The following is a 19,271-nucleotide window of genomic DNA, read 5'->3' as shown; positions in this document are numbered from 1 at the left end:
GCCCGTGGCCCAAGGCCCGGGGCCCGGGGCTCGTGAGGAAAAGACCTTCTCAATACTTCATCAGTCAGCCTCCGCTGGTTTGGCTCAGTGGATAGAGTGTCAGACCGTGGACTGAAGGGTCCTGGGTTCGATCCAGTCAATGGACGTACCTCAATGGCAGGCTCGATCCGCAGCCTTGGTTGGGGCGTGGCAGGAGGCAACCACTGGATGCTTCTCTCTGTCTCTCCCCCTCCCTTCCGCTCTAAAAACCAATGGGGAAACACCCTCAGGGGAGGACTAACCAAAACTAAACTAAAATAAAGAATAAACCGGTGGTGAAATGCCCACAGGGAAGAAGCATGGGCCCTGCACTCCCACCGCATGCCAAGTCCACCCCGGTGGACGGAGACCGCGAGAGCTTCCAGAAGAGGCCGCCTCCCGGCCGCTGCAGCGGAAACTGGGGGGCCGTGCATTTGGGGGTGCGGGGAGAGTGGACGGGAAACTCTCCTCGCGGGAAAAGCATCACGCTGTGCACCTGGAGCGAATGTCATTACGTATGTCAGGTGCATCTCAGAAATAATTAAAATTTAAATGTAGAAAACAGCCACGGGAGCCTCAAAAGGGAGGCCATTCGGGTTTCCTCCCGGCCCCTCCGCGGCTGCAGTTCCCGCTAAGGGCCACCAGGTGGCGCGCGGTCACAGCGGAAGAGGCGCCCACGCAGGTGGGAGCCGGAGCCTTCTGCCAGGTGAGGGCCCCAGGCCCGTCGCCTCCAGCTCGGCCCGGAGCGGGCGGCAGAGCCCAGCTACCCACACACCAGCCCCGGGCCTCGGGCCACTTCCCCCAGCTTCCATTCTTCCTGCAAACACAGGCATGGAACACGGGGCCCGATGCACAGCTGACGAGGCTGGAAACGGCAGGGAGCTGGGGAGGGCGTGAGGGGCCGCCGGTGGAAGCAGGGTCCCTGTGCCTCCCCAGCGAGGCCCGCGCGGCGTGCTGTGCTGGTGGAGGGGCCGTGGGGAGGGGCCGGGCCGGGGCCGGGGCCGGGGTGGGGGCGGGGGTGCGGTCCACCCCGGGAAGGCGATGGCAGCCACCGTTGTGGAAAAGCGGAGAGCATGACAGCCATGTCTACGACACGCAGACCACATACATGTGGGCAATGTGGGGCTGCTGAGAACTGGGCAGGTTCATTAGGTCGGCTGGAGGGGGACAGGGAGGGAGGGAGGGGGACAGGGAGGGACGGAGGGGGACAGAAGGAGGGACGGAGGGAGGGAGGATGGAGGGAGGAGGACGGAGGGAGGGAGGGAGGGGACAGAAGGAGGGAGGTGGACGGAGGGAGGGAGGTGGACGGAGGGAGGGAGGGAGGTGGACGGAGGGGAGGGAGGTGGACGGAGGGAGGTGGACGGGAGGAGGTGGACGGAGGGAGGGAGGGAGGGAAGGAGGGGGAAGGAGGGGGACAGGGAGGGACGGAGGGGGACAGAAGGAGGGACGGACGGAGGGAGGGAGGAGGACGGAGGGAGGGAGGTGGATGGAGGGAGGGATGGAGGGGGACAGGGAGGGACGGAGGGGGACAGAAGGAGGGACGGAGGGAGGGAGGGAGGAGGACAGAGGGAGGGAGGTGGATGGAGGGAGGGATGGAGGGGGACAGGGAGGGACGGAGGGAGGGAGGTGGACGGAGGGACGGAGGGAGGGAGGGAGGGAAGGAGGGGGGAGGGAGGGGAATGTGGATGAGAACCGGTTTTCTGGGGCTCCTGGGAGTAGTCGTCAGGGAAATGCCTGCCGTTCTAGCTCGGCGGCCCCGGCCTGTCACACCGGCGTGGGCCTTGGGGTGTTAGCGTGGCCGAGTGCGTGGCCGAGCGCTTTCTGGGCACCGGGCACGGCCGCCCCTGACGAACACAAAGACCACGGGGCCTCCCTGCCGCCCGGCCTGCCGCCCTCGGGGCTGGGTCCGGGCCCACGGCCGAGGGTGTGGGAGAAACCGCCCGTCTTCCTGCAGCCGAAGGACAGCGAACCCCTCCCCGCTCGTCCCGGGGCGCCCCCAGAGCAGCCGGGGGGGTGTGTGTATGTGAACCCCTCCCTGCTCGTCCCGGGGCGCCCCCAGAGCAGCCGGGGGGTGTGTGTATGTGAACCCCTCCCTGCTCGTCCCGGGGCGCCCCCAGAGCAGCCGGGGGGGGGTGTGTGGGAACCCCTCCCTGCTCGTCCCGGGGCGCCCCCAGAGCAGCCGGGGGTGGGAACCCCTCCCTGCTCGTCCCGGGGCGCCCCCAGAGCAGCCGGGGGGGGGGTGTGTGAACCCCTCCCCGCTCGGCCCGGGGCGCCCCCAGAGCAGCCGGCGGGGGGTGTGGGGGTCCCCCCCGGTCACTGCGGAGTCAGGGCCACAGGAGCCCAAAGGCCCCGGAGACGGGCCGTGGCCCCGGGGCTGCGCCAGGGGCACCGGCTTCCTGCCGGGGCCCCCGAGACGCTGCCACCCCCTCAGGAAGGGCCCTCACAACCCACTGGGCCATCCCGAAGCCCCCACGCTCCTCCTCCACCCCCCAACCCCCCCCAATTCCCACGGGTCCCGCCACCGAGCCCCTGTGCCCCCCTGTGCCGCCGGCGGCGGCCGCTCCCCAGGGCGCCTTAGGCAGGCTCCGCCGGGCAGAGCCGCGGGGCGGCTGCGGGAAAGCAGGCTCTGGGGGCCTCCCTCCCCAGAGGAGAGGCCTGCGCCCCAGCTGCGGGAGAACAAAGGGGCCCGCAGCGCCCCCCCGCCGCGCCCCGTGGGGAGGAGCGGGAGGAGGGGAGGATGCGGAGACGGCGGCGGGCGATGCCCCTGCTGGATCCGGCCTCCAGGCCTGCTGATGCCCACGGAACCGGCCAGCCCTGCCTGCCTCTGTCTCCCGGGCCCCAGGCTCACGTCCGGCCGGCCTGGCTCCGTGCCTGAGCCTCGACCTAGGAGCCAGGAGGTCAGGGTTCGATTCCCGGTGGGGGCACAGGCCCGGGTGGCGGGCTCCATCCCCAGTGGGGGGCGGGCATGGGGCAGCCGGTCCGTGATTCCCTCTCATCATGGGTGTTTCTGCCTCTCCCCCTCCCTTCCTCTCGGACACCAATACAAACACATTAACATTCCCTGTGGCCGTGGAGCTCAGGGGACGGGCCTCCTCCCAGACCCGCTGACACCGGCAGAGGCCCCGCCCTCAGGCTGGGCGGGAAGGGAGTCGGCCGGCGGAGCCAGCGCAGGGACGGGGCGGCGGGCGCTCCGCCTCCGTGGCCTCGGCTCCAGGCCCCGGCAGCCGGCGTTACGGTGCCGTTTCCTCGGACCCAGGCCGCCCGCCCCGGGTTCTGTGAGGCCCCCACGGCCCCACCGCGTGGCGCTGGTGGGCAGGCTTCCCCCGAAAAGGACATAATCGCTGAGGACCATGAGCGCTGGGAGCAAGAACAGGCTGTTTTTCATGGATGGCGGAGAGGCGGGAACATCAGTGATGAGAGGGAATCATGGACCGGCTGCCTCCTGCATGTCCCACCCTGGGGATGGAGCCCACCACCCGGGCCTGTGCCCTGACCGGGGATCGAACCCTCACCTCCTGGTTCCTGGGTGGACGCTCAGCCCCGGAGCCAGGCCGGCCGGGCAGGAACGGGGTCTCAGTTGTAGAAGGCAATCGGGGGCAGGGACCCTCAGAGGGGGTGCTGGTAAACCCCGCCCGGGCACCCAGAAGGAGGCTCGGACCGGCCGGTGACGGGTAACGTCTGCCGTGGCCCCTGGATTAGCGGACGGGCACCCACACTGCTCTCTCCCGCCCTGGGCCCGGCCACGCCCCTCCGACGCGGGCCTCTGGTGCCGGTTCTGTGCGGGCTCTGTGCGGTGCTCATGGCAGGAGCCGGGCCCCGGGAAGCCACAGCCTCTGGGCAGAGCAGACGGACGGGCCATCCTGGGATGGGACCCAGGAGGACAGGCGTCTCAGAGGCTGCTGGGGGTCAGGCCTGCTGGACGAGCGGCCAGGAACGGAGGGAAGAGGAGAGGAGAGTCCGTGGGGCAGGAAGAATGTGGGATGAGGGAGGGACGGGCGTGGGGGTGAGGACTGAGGTGGGGGGGCAGCGGGCAGGGCAGGACAGTGGACCACGCAGGCCCGGGGCTGGTGGTCTGGGGTTCGAGGTGACGGGCGGGTGGATATCTGGACGTCCCGGAGGCCAGAGCGGGGAGAGGGAGGGGCCGGGCCAGGGAGGCGTCCTCGCCGGGCGGTCAGCGCGCCTCCCCCGGAGCAGCATGCGGCCCCGTCCGGACGCCGTGGACAATGGCCACGGAGCGCGTTCTGTGTCCGGGCGTCCCGGTCCCCCGCCCCCTCCGCCGCCGCCTCCATTCTCCGCAGACAAAGCCCGTCGTCCGAGACGCCTGGTCCCCGTGGCCACGCCGCCGCCTCCGTCCTCGCCGCCGTCTCCGCGGCCGTCTCCGCGGCCCTTTCATCCCGGCCAGGCGGTCGGGGGCCGAGGCGCCTTGATCCGCCCGCCGGCCGCCGCCGCCTTCAACGGCCGGCCCGCGGGAGCCGGGGCCTGGGGAACCGGAATCACTCGTTTTTATTATTTTTTTTTTCAAAAGGAGAAGAAAACATTTCAAGGGAGCGTGCGGCGGGCCTTGAAGGCGCGGGCCCAGCGTGCTCCCGCCGCAGCCGCCGCCTTGAAGCGCGGGCTCCTCCGGGCCGGGCGGCGGGAGGCGGCCAATCAGCCGGCCGCCGCTGGGCAGGCCGCGTGGCGCCCGGGGCCGGCGCGCCGGACGGCGGGCGGCGGAGAGAGCGAGCGTGTGCGAGGGGGAGGCGCCGGGATAATGAGCGGCTGGGCAGTGCCGCCCGGCCCGCGAGAGGCTCTTGAAGGCCACTTTGAAGACAGCCCGTCCCCGCCAGCCGCCTGCTTCCCCCGGGAGGGCCGCCTTCTAAAAATACTCCGTCCTCGCCCTGCCCCGCGCAAACGAGGTGTGCGAGCCCCTTCGTTATCCGCCCGGCCGGCGAGAGACGAGGCGAGGGCCGGGTCCGAGGAGGGACGCCCCCCCGAGGCCGGGCCGGGCTGCCCACGGGGCCGGAGAGTTTGGGGGGCTGGCGGGGGAGGTGGGGGGCAGAAGGAGAGGCCGTTCTGTTGTATCCTGGGTACTGAGGGGCCAGGCCCGGCGTGGGGCCCCCGGTGCCGCGGTGAGCGGGCAGGGGACGTGCACAGAGCTCGGGGCCCTCGAGGGGCATGGACACCCGCTAAGCACATGGGTGAGGGGACGTGGGAGCCCACGAGGGTCCTGGGAGGAGCGAGCCTGCGGAAGGGGGAACGTGCCGTGGTCCGGGCGGTGGTCAGGGCAGTGGTCCGGGCAGTGGGAAGGGCTGAGGTCAGGGCGGTGGTCAGGGTGGTGGGAAGGAACGTGGTCAGGGCGGTGGGAAGAGACGTGGTCAGGGCGGTGGTCAGGGCAGTGGTCAGGGTGGTGGGAAGGAACGTGGTCAGGGCGGTGGGAAGAGACGTGGTCAGGGCGGTGGTCAGGGCAGTGGTCTGGGCGGTGGTCAGGGTGGTGGGAAGGGACATGGTCAGGGCGGTGGTCAGGGCAGTGGTCCGGGCAGTGGGAAGGGCTGAGGTCAGGGCCGTGGTCTGGGCGGTGGGAAGGGACGTGGTCAGGGCGGTGGTCAGGGCAGTGGTCAGGGTGGTGGGAAGGAACGTGGTCAGGGCGGTGGTCAGGGCGGTGGTCAGGGCAGTGGTCAGGGTGGTGGGAAGGAACGTGGTCAGGGCGGTGGTCCGGGCGGTGGTCAGGGCAGTGGGAAGGGCTGAGGTCAGGGTGGTGGGAAGGAACGTGGTCAGGGCGGTGGTCAGGGTGGTGGGAAGGGACGTGGTCAGGGCAGTGGTCAGGGCAGTGGTCTGGGCGGTGGTCAGGGTGGTGGGAAGGGACATGGTCAGGGCGGTGGTCAGGGCAGTGGTCTGGGCAGTGGGAAGGGCTGAGGTCAGGGCCGTGGTCTGGGCGGTGGGAAGGGACGTGGTCAGGGCAGTGGTCTGGGCGGTGGTCAGGGTGGTGGGAAGGAACGTGGTCAGGGCGGTGGGAAGGGGCGAGAAGGGGAGCCGGCCACGCTCCCGGGCGAGGGCTGTGGTGGGGACGAGCTGGGTGGGTGGGGAGGACAGGGGCCTGGGCTTGGGCAGAGGGAGCGGGATGGGGGGAGGCTGGCTCGGAGGCAGGCCCCTCCCCTCTCCCCCTCCCTCACACACACACACACACACACACACTCACACTCACACTCACACTCGGGCTTCCCTGCAATCCCGTTAAAATTATCTGCGACTTCCCGCCCGTGCTGTTCGCTGACCCACATCCTTTCAGGAGAGCGGTGGAATCTTTATTTTTTCCTGAGCCAGCCCGTCAGGAAGAAAGGGCGTTTTTAACCTAATTTGCCTCGGAAGGAAACGGACCGCCGGGATGTCGAAGGGACTTGGCAGCGATGTCACCCCGAGGAGGGACCGCTCCGCCTGCCGGCCTGTGGGGAAGGGGACCCCGTGCTCTCCCGCCGGCCCCCGGCAGGCGCGCCCCGCGGGCTGTGGCCGGCCCCCGGCTCCAGCTCCGGCTCCGGGCCCACATTCTCACTCTGGTCGGGTTCCACACACGGGCAGTCGCGGCGGGAAGAGCCGACCACGGCCCCGGCCCCGTTCCCACCACCAGATGAGCCCTCCTGCCGCCCCGGACGCCACAGCTGCCGCCTGGAGGAGGAAGTGCCTGTTTCATTTCTTTAAAAACATGTTTTTATTGACGTCAGAGAGGAAGGGAGAGGGAGAGCGATAGAAACATCAGTGATGAGAGAGAATCACCGACCGGCTGCCTCCTGCACGCCCGCCACCCGGGCGTGTGTCCTGACCGGGAATCGAACCGTGGCCTCCTGGGTCACAGGTCGATGCTCAGCCGCTGAGCCACACCGGCAGGGCGGCAGCGCCCGTTTCCGAGCCATTTCCCGCGGCCGATGCTGACGGTCACCGGGGCGCCTGGCGGGGAGTGGCTGCGGCTCTGGAGCGGGCGTGCGGTGGCCGCGCCGTGGCCTGGGTCGCGATGGGCCTCCCCGGAGCTTCCACAGTCCCCCTCTCGGAGGCCTCGCGGAGGACAGACGCCTGATACCCAGAGGATCCCGTGTGGGGGAGACGCCGTGTTTGGTGCATTTAATGAGCGTGCAGCTCCCCCAGGCCTTCCCGCAACGCCGGCCGGCTCTCCAGCCGGGGCCAGAGGCAGCCCCGCAGCTCCTGCGGCCCCCAGCGCGCGCGGCGCTGGCCACGCCTGGGCCCGGCTCCAAGCGCAGGGCCCCAGGTGAGGGCGCTGGAGAAAGAGTGATGAAGAAGGTGAGGGCGATGGAGAAAGAGATGAAGAAGGTGAGGGCGATGGAGTGGCCACACGCAGCCCCGGCCGCCCAGCTGAAACCAGTATGTTAACGGGGAGGAAAGGCGCTGATGAGTTGATTGCCGTCAGCCGAGTGCGGAAGCCACCGCCCCCACTCCTACCCCCTATCCCCCCACCCCCTGTGCCAGCAGAACCTCCTGGCTCCGTGGGTCCTTCCTGCTCGGCTGTTCAGGAGGCAGGTGGGGCCCCTCCTCGGCCCGCCAGCGAGAGGCCTGCTGCACCCCAAACACCGTCCCCGAAGGAGATTGACAGGGTGGGTTGGGGGAGGAGGGAGAGAGGATATTGTGTCCAGCGTCTCCTCCACATGCCGCTGGGTCCCCTTGAGGAGTTACGGGTGGGGGTGGACAGGGAGGTGGACAGGTGTCCCCACGGGGAATCTCCGGTGGTACACGCGTGTGTGTGCGTGTGGGCGGGCGGGTGCATGTGGGGGGTGCGCTCCTGTGGGTAATTAGGGAACGTTCTTTTTTAGAGCATTGTTAGGTTCCTGACAAGGCTGAGCAGAAACTACAGAGAGTTCCCATTCATGCCCTCTGCCCCCCTCCCATCCCCATTCACAGCCCACCGGGCACATCCCCCCAGACTGGGACGTCGTTACAGTAACCAACCTACATGGATACATTGTTACAACCACCTGGAGACATTGTCATCAGTACGTGGATACATTGTTGCCACCCAACGCCGGTCACGTGGTATTTGTAAATGGCACTCACTCACAAACACTCACTAAGCCCCATTCCGGGGCTAAGAAAACAGACGCAAACAGCAAGCCCTCCCGGTCCTGCCGTCTTCACAATCCCAGACGCCCCGAGAGGAAAAGCTCACGGCCTTCGGCCTCCAGCACAAACCTGCACCCACCGCTCTCCTGGCCAGAAACGCCGGTCTCGGGGAGTGCGACAAGGAAAAGCACCCACAGCGCAGGGCTGTGATCCTCCCCTATCGGCCAGCAGTGGGCACCGGGCCGGACCCCGCCGGGCAGGACTTCCTAACGGGCGGGCTCCTGGTGCGCTGTGCTCGGGGCGGGCAGGCCGGTGGCTCCGTCCTGGGGGTGGGCCGCCTGGCGGCTGGGGTGGCGGGGACGGCAGGACCCAGCCGGCTGGCCCAGGCTCCTGCTCGGCTGTCCCGGGTCCGAGAGCAGGGAGAGAGGGCCAGCCTCTCTCAGGTTCATGTCTGCTCCGACCCCAGTGACGAGAGCACATGACAGGGCCACGCAGCTGCCAGGGACTGAGACAGCCGCCGGCTGGAGGCAGGAGCTGCCGGGAAATGCCAGGAGAGTGAGACCTGGGCTTGTCCAGAGCCCGAGGGGGGTGATCAGCGGGTTCGAGATGGAGGACGGGGCGCAGAGGCAGGCTGGTGCAGACACAGCGGCTCCGAGGCCAGCCAGGCCCCGGGCCAGGGCCAGGGCGGGAGGGGTGCAGGCGCGCTGGGATGAGGGTCTGAGTGCCAGGCAGAGGGTTTGGGCTTTTCCAAAGGGCAGTGGGAGCTGGTGAGGGGTGACTCTCTGGTTTGGGGGGAATGACCGCAGGCAGAGGCCAGGGCGGGAGGCCCCAGGGGACCTGGCTGGGGAGGGAGGCCCCGGGTGGCCTCCAGCCCACAGCCCGGGGAGCCCGGAACCCCGGAACCCCGGCGGCAGACGGAGCCTCGGGGTGGGGCCCCGCCCGGCGCCTTCCCCCGGACGCCGCGCCCTGCGGTTGCCGCGTTCCTGCTCTCCCCAGCCGCTCCGGGCGGCGGGAGCCGCGCCTCCACCCGCCTCCGCAGCGTTGAGGCGGCAGCGGAAGCGGGAGGAACCACCCCAGGCTTCTTGGTCTAATTCTCAAGGTCAAGTGATATCATTAGAATAACGTGAACTCAATTTGAGGTACAGCAGGGAAATCATGCAGGAAATATGGGTCACTCCTCGCCCGCGCGGAATGCAGCCGTTACCGCGACGGCACACGCGCCCGGAACCGCCGGCAGCGCCCGCGCTGAGGGGGGCGCGTCCTTGAGCCGGGACCGCAGGGTCCGCAGCCTCCGGCGGCCAGACAGGGCAGAGAGAGACGTCTCCTCCTGCTTTTTCTTCTTTAATGTGTTTTTATTGATTCAGAGGGGAAGGGAGAGGGAGAGGGAGAGAGAACAAGAGAGAGACATCAACGATGAGAGAGAATCACGGATCAGCTGCCTCCTGCACGGCCCCCACTGGGGATGGAGCCTGCAACCCGGGCCTGTGCCCTGACCGGGAATCGAACCCTGACCTCCTGGTTCCCAGGTTGACGCCCAACCACTGAGCCACACTGGCCAGGCTCTGTGGGTTTATATTTTATTTATTTTATTTTATTTTATTTTCTGAGAGTTTCTTTAAAAAGAATGGTGGGAGCAGGCACAGGGCGGGGGAGGGAAGGGGGGAGGGCTGTCCACGCCCCTCCCACCCCCAGCCCTCAGAGTCCTTCCTGGCAGGTCGCCACCCCCCCTCAGGGTCCCATCAGGAGGACGCCCACCGAGGGGAGCTGGCTGGGAGCCTGCGAACAGCCCTTCAGGCCCTCAGTCCCGCCCTCAGAGAAGGACCCTGGCCAGTGCCCGCTCAGGGGAGGGCGGATCCCGAGAACGGAAGGAGGAAGGAGTGGGGAGCACGGGGATGCGGGGGCGGGTGTCTGCACGGCAGAGAGGCCCCCGTTACCCGCGCCGCACAGAGCACATTCTGTCTGCCTCCTCAGGGCGGGGAGGGGACGGCAGAGTGAGGCGTGCGGCAGGCGGGGTTGTCGCCGCATTTATATTTCATACATTTAAGAGCGAGATGAAACGGGCGATCGCGGGCTGGTGAAATATTCATGGAGGCACACGGAGGCCGCGGAGCCGGAGCGGGCATAAAAGCTCACGTGCGGGGCCCATCGCGCGCGCCAGCTTTTAACCTGACAGCCCGCCCCGCACCCGGGCTGCCACGGCCGCAGGTGCGCCACACCTGAGCCGGCGGGGGAGGCGGGCGGCGTGAGCACCAGCCAGCAGCCCCCGTGGTCCGGCTGTCACACCTGCCTGCGCCCAGGTGGGCTGGCACCGCGCACTGCCAGCGAGCGGGCTCCAGTCCAGCCTGCCGCCTGGAGGGGCGGCCTGCGTTCTTGGCCCGCCTGCCCGAGGGTGCGGGTAGATCCCTGCCTCCGCAGAGGCCTGACGTGTTAGAAGCGCACGGGAGTACACGATGGAGAGCCGTGTGGGGAAACCAAGCACAGAGGAGCAGACACACTAGTCCTCTCGCCCACACGCCCAGCAGCTCCGCGTCCCCCCCGGCTGCTCCCCATCACCTGGGGCGGCTCTGCCAGGAGGTGGGGTTGTCCCAGAGCGAGTCTGCTCAGTGCTGACCGCACAGAGCATGCGGCCATGGCCAGCCTAGCCCCTCCCTCAGCTCGGGCCTTTCCCGCGCCAGCCTCAGGCCCACACACAGCACTGCCAGGCGCCCAGCCCCATGGTCCCCCCGAAACTCTCCTTTCCAATGCCGGGCCGGCAGGCGCTGGTACAGGGGCCAGGAGGCTGGGCAGGGCGCGATGGGGATGCTCTGCCGTCTGGGGAATGTCAGGTCACCAGGACCAAATGGGACGGGGGTGAGGGGGTGGAGGGCGCGAACCAGAGAGAGGTTACCACGCAAACCCTGCAGCCACCCAGCTTGTCTCCCGCTTCCTCTTCCCAGAAGGCCTTGTGGCCCCCCCCCCCCCCCGCCCGGCTGCAGCCTCACCACAGCCTCCGGGGCACAGAGCACCGCGCCCCCCCCCCCCCCCCCCGTTACCCTCCACGAAGGTGGGAGCAGAGTGGCCCCAACAAGACAGTCTGGCCGGCTGGCGCGGCTCCGTGGCTGAGCATCCACCTCTATTCCCGGCCAGGGCGCAGGCCGGGCTGCGGGCTCCGTCCCCAGGAGGGGGCGTGCCGGAGGCAGCCGGACCGTGGTTCTCTCTCATCATGGATGCTCTGTCTCTGCCTCTCCCTTCCTCTCTGAAACCAATTCAGGAAACATATTTAAAACACCCGATTGCTTGCCCACCTTTAAAGAAAGAGTGGGGGTCGAGGCATCAGCTAAAAGGGACCGTCAAATAGAGACACGCCCGCGTCCCTCCCTGCGCTCTGCGGCGGCCTCGCGCGGAGGGAGGACTCTGCGGCCTTCGCTGCAGAAGAGAGAAGGCCAGCCAGGTGGTAACTCAGAGAGGCACCCGGGGGGGGAGCCCGTGACCCCGGAGGCGGAGGGGGGCCACGGGGAGCAGGGGAGGAGGGAGCAGGCCTTGCTGACGCCTGGCCCTGGCCACTGGCCCCAGGCTGCGCGGGAAGAGCTGTCTGTGGTTCAGAGCCTCCAGTGCAGCCATCTCTTGCTGCAGCTTCAATGCCAACCCAGGCGAGCGGCGGTGGGACGGAGCCCACCATGCGGGCCTGTGCCCTGGCCGGGAACAGAGGCCGACGCTCAGCCACGGAGCCGCGGAGCCACGCCGGCACTTCGTGGGCATCCACCCTCCCCACCAGGGTCTGGTGCCGGACGCTGACCCTCCCGAGCTCTGGAGGTTGGGACCCCGCAGCGAACCCTGATTGCCCTAAGACCCTCTGCCGTGACCCCAGGGTGGGCGTGTGACCGCAGGCTGGCCAGGGAGATGGGAGCAGGAGGCATGCTGGGAGGAGAGTGTGCGGTGGGATCACCCCCACCTGGGAGCCCCCGCCGCTGGCAGGATGGCAGCATGGGGGGCCGGGGGGCCGGAGGGAGGGGGAGAGGGGAGGGGAGGCAGGGAGGCCGGTACCTCAAACCCAAACCTCAAACCGCCCCTTAACCCTCAACCCCCTACCCTCTGCCCCTGGCCAATTCGAACCCCTTTTAAGGCAGCTGGAGAGGGATCCTGAAGGGACAGCTTGAGGGTAAATGGCGCCTCCTGGTGGAGACAGGGCGTCGCTGCACTCTGGGTAGACCCGAGGTCCACCTGCTGGGTGACTGGAGGAGCCGCCTGGGGTAGAGCTGGGCCTCTCAGCGGGGCTCCGCGGCTGAGGCACCGAGGGGCCAGGGCTCCGCGTTCGGCCTGTCGGGGTCTCTGCGGACCACACCCCGAGATTCCCGCCCCCGCCCTCCGGAGAGAGAACACACCCCGAGATTCCCGCTCCCCCGCCCCCCGGAGAGAGAACACACCCCGAGATTCCGCCCCCGCCCCCCGGAGAGAGAACACACCCCGAGATTCCCACCCCCCCGCCCCCCGGAGAGAGAACACACCCCGAGATTCCCGCCCCCCTCGAGAGAACACACCCCGAGATTCCCGCCCCCCGCCCCCGGAGAGAGACACACCCCGAGAGATTCCGCCCCCGCCCCCCCGGAGAGAGACCCCCACCCCGCGAGTCCCGCCCCCCGCCCCCTGGACAGGAGAGGCCAACACCCCGGCATTCCCGCCCCCCGCCCTTCCGGAGAGAGAAACACCCCGAGGCTTCCCCGCCCCCCGCCCTCCGTGACAGCCACACACCCCGAGATTCCCGCCCCCGCCCTCCGGACAGGCCCACACCCCGAGATTCCCGCCCCCCGCCCTCCGGACAGGCCCACACCCCGAGATTCCCGCCCCCCGCCCTCCGGGCAGAGAGCTACACACCGAGATTCCCGCCCCGGCCCTCGAGAGAGAACGAGGCCCACACCCCGAGATTCCCGCCCCCCGCCCTCCGGACAGGCCCACACCCCGAGATTCCCGCCCCCCGCCCCCCCGGAGAGAGAACACACCCCGAGATTCCCGCCCCCGCCCCCCGGAGAGAGAACACACCCCGAGATTCCCGCCCCCGCCCTCCGGGGAGAGAACACCACCGAAGATTCCCGCCCCCCCCGGCTGGGAGAGAACCACACCGAGATTCCCGCCCCCCGCGGAGAGAGACACCACCCCGAGATTCCCGCCCCCGCCCCCGCGAGAGAGAACCATCACCCCGAGATTCCTGTTCCCTCCCCCCCGCCCTCCGAGAACACACCCCGAGATGCCCGCCCCCCGCAAGAGAGAACACACCCCGAGATTCCCGCCCCCCGCCCACTGGCAGAGAACACACCCCGAGATCCAGCACACCGCCCTACGCGAGAGAGAACCACACCCCGAGATTTCCCGCCCCCCGCCCTCCGGAGAGAGAACCACACCCCGAGATTCCGCCCCCCGCCCTCCGGAGAGAGAACACACCCCGAGATTCCCGCCCCCGCCCTCCGGAGAGAGAACACACCCCGAGATTCCCGCCCCCCGCCCCCCGGACAGAGAACACCACCACGAGATTCCCGCCACCGACCCCCCGCCGAGAGAGAACACACCCCGAAGATTCCCGCCCCCACACCCCCCCCGCCCCCCGGAGAGCAGAACACACCCGAGGACTCCCGCACCTCGCCCCCGGACAGAGAACACACCCCGAGATTCCCGCCCCCGCCCCCCGGAGAGAGGGGTCCGTGAAGGTGGACTGGCTTGCATGAACTCAGACCTGGGACCGATGACCGGGCAGCAGCGATGGGGCAGAGGGTTCTCCCGCGGCCGTTCAGGGCAAGGAGGACGCCAGAATGTGGGGAGCGGTGGGCAGCTCAGGGCGTCAGCCCGTCGGCCGGGAGGCCTGAGCTCGGAGGCGGCTGGGGGCCAGCAGCGGGGTCCCTGGAGGCCGCTGGGTCTCGGGTGGGACCCCTCCCCTGCATTGGGGCGCGGAGAACGGGGGCGAGGGGTCACTGCCCGCCTCTCGGAAAGCGCAGCCCAGGTCAGTCACCAGCGCGGGCGTGGGTACGAGCCCAGGGGATAAGCCAGTGGAGGCCCCGAAACGGCGCCCGGCCGTCGGCGGGGTCGCCGAGCCCTGCCGTGTCTGGCGAGAGCAGGAACCGGGTGGCGCTGGGTCACCGAGCAAGGCCCTCTGTGGCCCGTGGCCTGGCACACGCGGCCACGCCCTCCAGCGTGGCATGGACGCAGGCCACGCCTCTCCCTCCCGTGACCTCCGGGGTCATCGCCGCCGGTCTGGGGGCCGGAGAGACGGGGGCTCTCGGCCAGGACCAGGGACCCGGGCTGAGCCAGGGCCTGCGGCGCCTCTGCCGGCGAGAGGAGAGGCTAGGGGAGGCGGGGAGGCCGGGAGGCCGGGAGGCCGGGACTGCGAGCCCCACCCCAGCCTCCGTCACGGTCCGCCCCATGTCTCCCCCCCTCCCCCGCTGAGCCTTCGCAGGGCCGCCCCCCGGGGGCAGCAGTCCCTGGAGCAGGCCTGCTCCCAGTCACCAGGCAGAGAACCCACCTTCGGGGGGGCCACCGAGCCCCACGGAGCTCCTGTAAACGACCAGGATGCGAACCCCTCCACCAGACAGGTGGGCCAGGGCGCCCTTTCTCCGCCCTCCCAGGAGGCAGGGCTTTCATTTCAGGGCGGACCACCTTCTGGGGAGCCCCAGGCCCTCCGGAGAGAACCACGCCCCCCGATGGGCGGAGTGGGGTTCGGGGGGGGGGGGCCGTCACTGAGCCCCCGACAGGCCTGCTCCCCCGGGAGGCAGCCCCAGGCCCGCTGGCTGGCAGAGCTGGGAGGAGGAGCTGTTGGCAGACGGAAGCCCGGGCTGTCTGGGGCAGGTCCTCTGCCCACGGGGCCTTACACAGCCTGTGGACAGGTCCAAGCCTCGGACTAGGAGAGGGCGCCGTCCTCATGGCCACGGGCAAGTCCCAGCCTGGAGGGCAGGCCTCCCAGCAACGGGATAGCCAACAGCTGTGGTTGTCAGCGTGGCTCTGTGGTCCCAACACATGGCCCCTGTGCCTGAGTGACGTGGGCTTGATGGAGTTCAGGTGCGTGTAGTTGAGTAGGATCGAAACCCAAGAGAAGGTTGTAAACATCTTGGCTGCGCCCTTACTTGCCTCGTGGCATCGGCTGTAAAATAAAGACATGGGCCAAAACCAGTGTGGCTCAGTGGATAGAGCGTCCGCCTGAGGACTGCAGGCTCCCAGGTTCGATTCCGGTCAAGGGCATGGACCTTGGTTGCGGGCACATCCCCAATAGGGGGTGTGCAGGAGGCAGCTGATCAATGTTTCTAGCTCTCCGTCCCTCTCTCTCCTCTCTGTAAAAAAAAATCAATAAAATATATATATATTTTAAAATAAATAAATAAATAAAGACACGGCTTGTGGGCGCTGTCTCTGTCTCTCCATCAGAGAGGACAGCATCCCACCGGGACCCGCTTCGTTCTCTCGTCTGTCTTTTCTCCCTCCTCCACCGCCCCCTCGCAGGGCCACCCCTGGCGGTGCCGGCGCGGCACATCCCACCAGGCCCCCTCGGGTGGGCACCATGGCGAGGGGAGCCTGTGTCCACGCCGCTGGGGAGCTGGCCACGGCGGCCCGTCCACAGCCCCCGCCCCCGCCCTCAGCGGGACACGTTTGGACCAGACTGGCCTCCTCCTTCCTAAGCAGGGACCTCTGTGGCTGGGTAGTGCCTGGCCACAGCCTCCGGCTGGAAGGGACCCCCAGGACCCCGAGGGGAAGCCTGGAGGGCGGGAGCAGAGGGGGTCGGCTCCCACACAGCCCGGGAGGGGTGCCCCTGGCCCAGCTGCCTGGCTGGAGGGGGGTGCTTTGGGAGCACGGTGGTGGGGTGGGAGAGGGGGTAGAGGGGGCTGTGACCTCCCAGGCTGGAACCCGGAGCCAAACGCAGCAAAGGGGGTGTGAGCATCTTTCTGGAAGAGCCTTCCGGCCGGCGGGGCCTCAGCAGCAGGGCATCCATCCCCGCAGGCGGGACCCCAGTCTCCCCAGCACCCGTGGCCGGAGTGCGGGCCACCCCTCACCCTATTGTCCCGCACAGTGCCTCCCCCTGCCCTGGGGCCCGGGAGATCCCCTTGTCCTGCTCATAGGACCCAGCACGTGACCGACAACTTGTGGGGGGTTTGTTTGTCTGTTTTTTATTTCAGAGAGGAAGGGGGAGGGGGAGGGAGAGGAACACCCATGATGAGAGAGAATCCCGGACCAGCTGCCTCCTGCACGCCCCGCCCTGGGGATGGAGCCCGCCACCCGGGCCTGTGCCCTGACCAGGAATCGAACCGGGAGCCTCGTCAGCCAGGCCGTACCTGGTAACTAATGGATGGAGATTGGACAGGGGGTACCGGCACCTGAAACCCACTTCCGGCGCGGCCACGGGCGCCACACGTCCCCCCCTGTGGGTTCCCAGAAGCCCCTCCTCCCGCCACCTGGGCCTCGGCCCACCCTCGCTGTCTGTGAGCTCAAGGATTACATGCTAATCCTAATATGTTTGCCAGAGTGAAACCTAATTAGGAAGGTAAATCTGAAAAACAAAAAATAAAAATAAAAAAGGCAAAGCAACATGAAGACCTGAGGAGAGGGCTCGTCCCCCCCCTCCCCACCCCACCCCCAGCAGAGGAGCGGGTGGCTTCCCACCCGGAGGCCCAGGCAGGCCCCTCCTGGCCAGGCCAGGCCCCTGGGTCGGAAAGAGGCCAGTGCTGCTCAGCAGGTGGACCTGGGGGCCGCCGTCCGGTCCTCCTGCTTCCGGGGCTGCGGGTTCGAATCCACGGGAAGCCCCAGCCAACAGCTGCTCCCGTGGCAAACGGGATGAAAACCAGTTCTAAGGGGCTTAAGGGGGAAATGTACTTATTGAGCAGTCATGGCTGGTACCCGAGTGTATTGCTGCCTGTACTCCCAGTAGTAATGAGTACTCACTGCTATACTAGAGCCGTGGTCGGCAAACTCATTCGTCCACAGAGCCAAACGTCAGCAGGACAATAATTAAAACTTCTCTGGAGAGCCACATTTTTTAAACTTAAACTTCTTCTAACGCCGCTTCAACATAGACTCGCCCAGGCCGTGGTGTTTTGTGGAAAAGCCACCCTCAAGGGGCCAAAGAGCCGCAGGTGGCTCTCGAGCAGTGGTTTGCCAACCACGGACCTAGAATATCATTGTCTATACTGTTAGTAAGTACTTGTTACAATTACCGTACAGCAGCAGTTTTCAATCTTTTTCATATGATACACATAAATTACTGAAATTCTGTGGCACACCAAGAAATATATTTTGGGGGAATCTGATTAAAAAAGAAATATAATTTTGCTTCCTTCGCACCAGATGGCTATTTTTTTTTAGCGGTTTTAATGATTTCAGAGAGGGAGAGAGAGAGAAACATCCATGATGAGAGAGAATCATGGATCGGCTGCCTCCTGCAAGCCCCCTCCTGGAGAGAGAGCCTGCAACCTGGGCCTGTGCCCTGACCCAGAATCGAACCCTGACCTCCTGGCTCCTGGGTGAACCCACTGCGCCACGCCGGCCGGGCAGTTGTCATTTTTATTTTTTATTTTGGACAATCTAAGGGGAAGGAGGCCCGTGCCCTCGATTAAACAGTCAGGCCGGCCGAGGCAGGCCTGTTGGAAACTCCGCCTCAGCCGCCCGAGACGTACAGGGTGACTCCGTCCTGGTTACTGTTCCTGAGCGGACAATGACCGCTCCCGCTGGCCAGAGGGGCAGCTGAGGCCCCGAGGGCGGAGGACCCGTCCCAGGCTGGACCTCTGCCGCCTGCCTGCCACCCCAGGCTTCCCACTTCCTGGAAGGAGAGGAGGAGGAGTGCAGGCGAGGCGGAAAGCCGGGCCCTGCCCCTCCCTCCGTCCACCCTGCCCCTCCCTCCGTCCACCCTGCCCCTCCCTCCGTCCACGCTGCCCTCCCTCCGTCCACCCACCCCCTCCCTCCGTCCACGCTGCCCCTCCCTCCGTCCACCGTCCACCCACCCCCTCCCTCCGTCCACGCTGCCCCTCCCTCCATCCACGCTGCCCCTCCCTCCGTCCGCCCTGCCCCTCCCTCCGTCCGCCCACCCCCTCCCTCCGTCCACCCACCCCCTCCCTCCGTACACCCTGCCCCTCCCTCCGTCCACACTGCCCCTCCCTCCGTCCACCCTGCCCCTCCCTCCGTCCACGGTGCCCCTCCCTCCGTCCACGCTGCCCCTCCCTCCGTCCACGCTGCCCCTCCCTCCGTCCACCCACCCCCTCCCTCCGTCCACCCTGCCCCTCCCTCCGTCCACCCTGCCCCTCCCTCCGTCCACGCTGCCCCTCCCTCCGTCCACCCACCCCCTCCCTCCGCCCACCCACCCCTCCCTCCGTCCACGCTGCCCCTCCCTCCGTCCACGCTGCCCTCAGAGGGCCGGGAGGAGCTCATGCCGCTCCCAGGCCCAGCCCCTCCCGGGCGGCGAGCAGAGCGAGGAGCAGCCTGGAAAGCGCCCGCCCGGGACCCGCTCCGAACCTCCCGGAAACCCGCAAACATGAAGCAGCCGGGATGAGAGGCGGCTTGAAAGCCGCCGTTTTGGGATAAAAGGCAGCGGCGGCGTCAGGCCCGGCAGAGAGGACTCGGGCGCGGAAAAGAAAGGAACGTGAGGATCAAAACACAGCCACACTTCAAACCGGGGGCCTGGGGGACAGGCGGGAGCGGGGCTTACCCGGGCACCAGCACCGCGGGGCTCCCCGTGGAGGCCCTTTCACTCCCCACCGGGCGGGGCCGACCGCCGGGCCAGGCCCCGGACACCCACCCCCTTCCCGATGCGCAGCCCACCCCTTTCCCTTTGAACAGAGGAAACATGGAGTTTATTTTATTCGACAATCTCTTCCCCCTTAGGCTGTCGAATTAAAAAAAAATGACAGCTGCCTGGCCGGTGTGGTTCAGTGGGTTGGGCATTCAAGACAGAATGGCGGGGCCATGGGGCTCCCCGCTCCCAGGCGCAGGCCCCGCCCCTCCCGTGCAGGCGGCAGGAAGCTCGGCCGCCCAGGTGCCCGGCCTGGCCTGGCGGGACGCCCGCCTGTGACCGTCGCCGGTACACGCACGGCCCCGGCCAGCGCCTGTACCTCCTCCGCCCGCCGAGTGGCCACAGTGAGGGCCGCAGCCTCCGACCCCAGCCTCCGACCCCAGCCTCCCCGCCTCCTGCGTATGAAACGGGGCCGTCCCGCAGGTGCCCCTGTGCGGCCAGCAAGGGGCTCCCTGTCCCAGCGGTTGCCCACGGGCTGAGC

This window comes from Pipistrellus kuhlii, unplaced genomic scaffold (genome assembly GCF_014108245.1).
Source record: "Pipistrellus kuhlii isolate mPipKuh1 unplaced genomic scaffold, mPipKuh1.p scaffold_m20_p_17, whole genome shotgun sequence".
Taxonomy (NCBI): Eukaryota; Metazoa; Chordata; class Mammalia; order Chiroptera; family Vespertilionidae; genus Pipistrellus; species Pipistrellus kuhlii.
Note: the sequence above shows the minus strand (reverse complement) of the source record.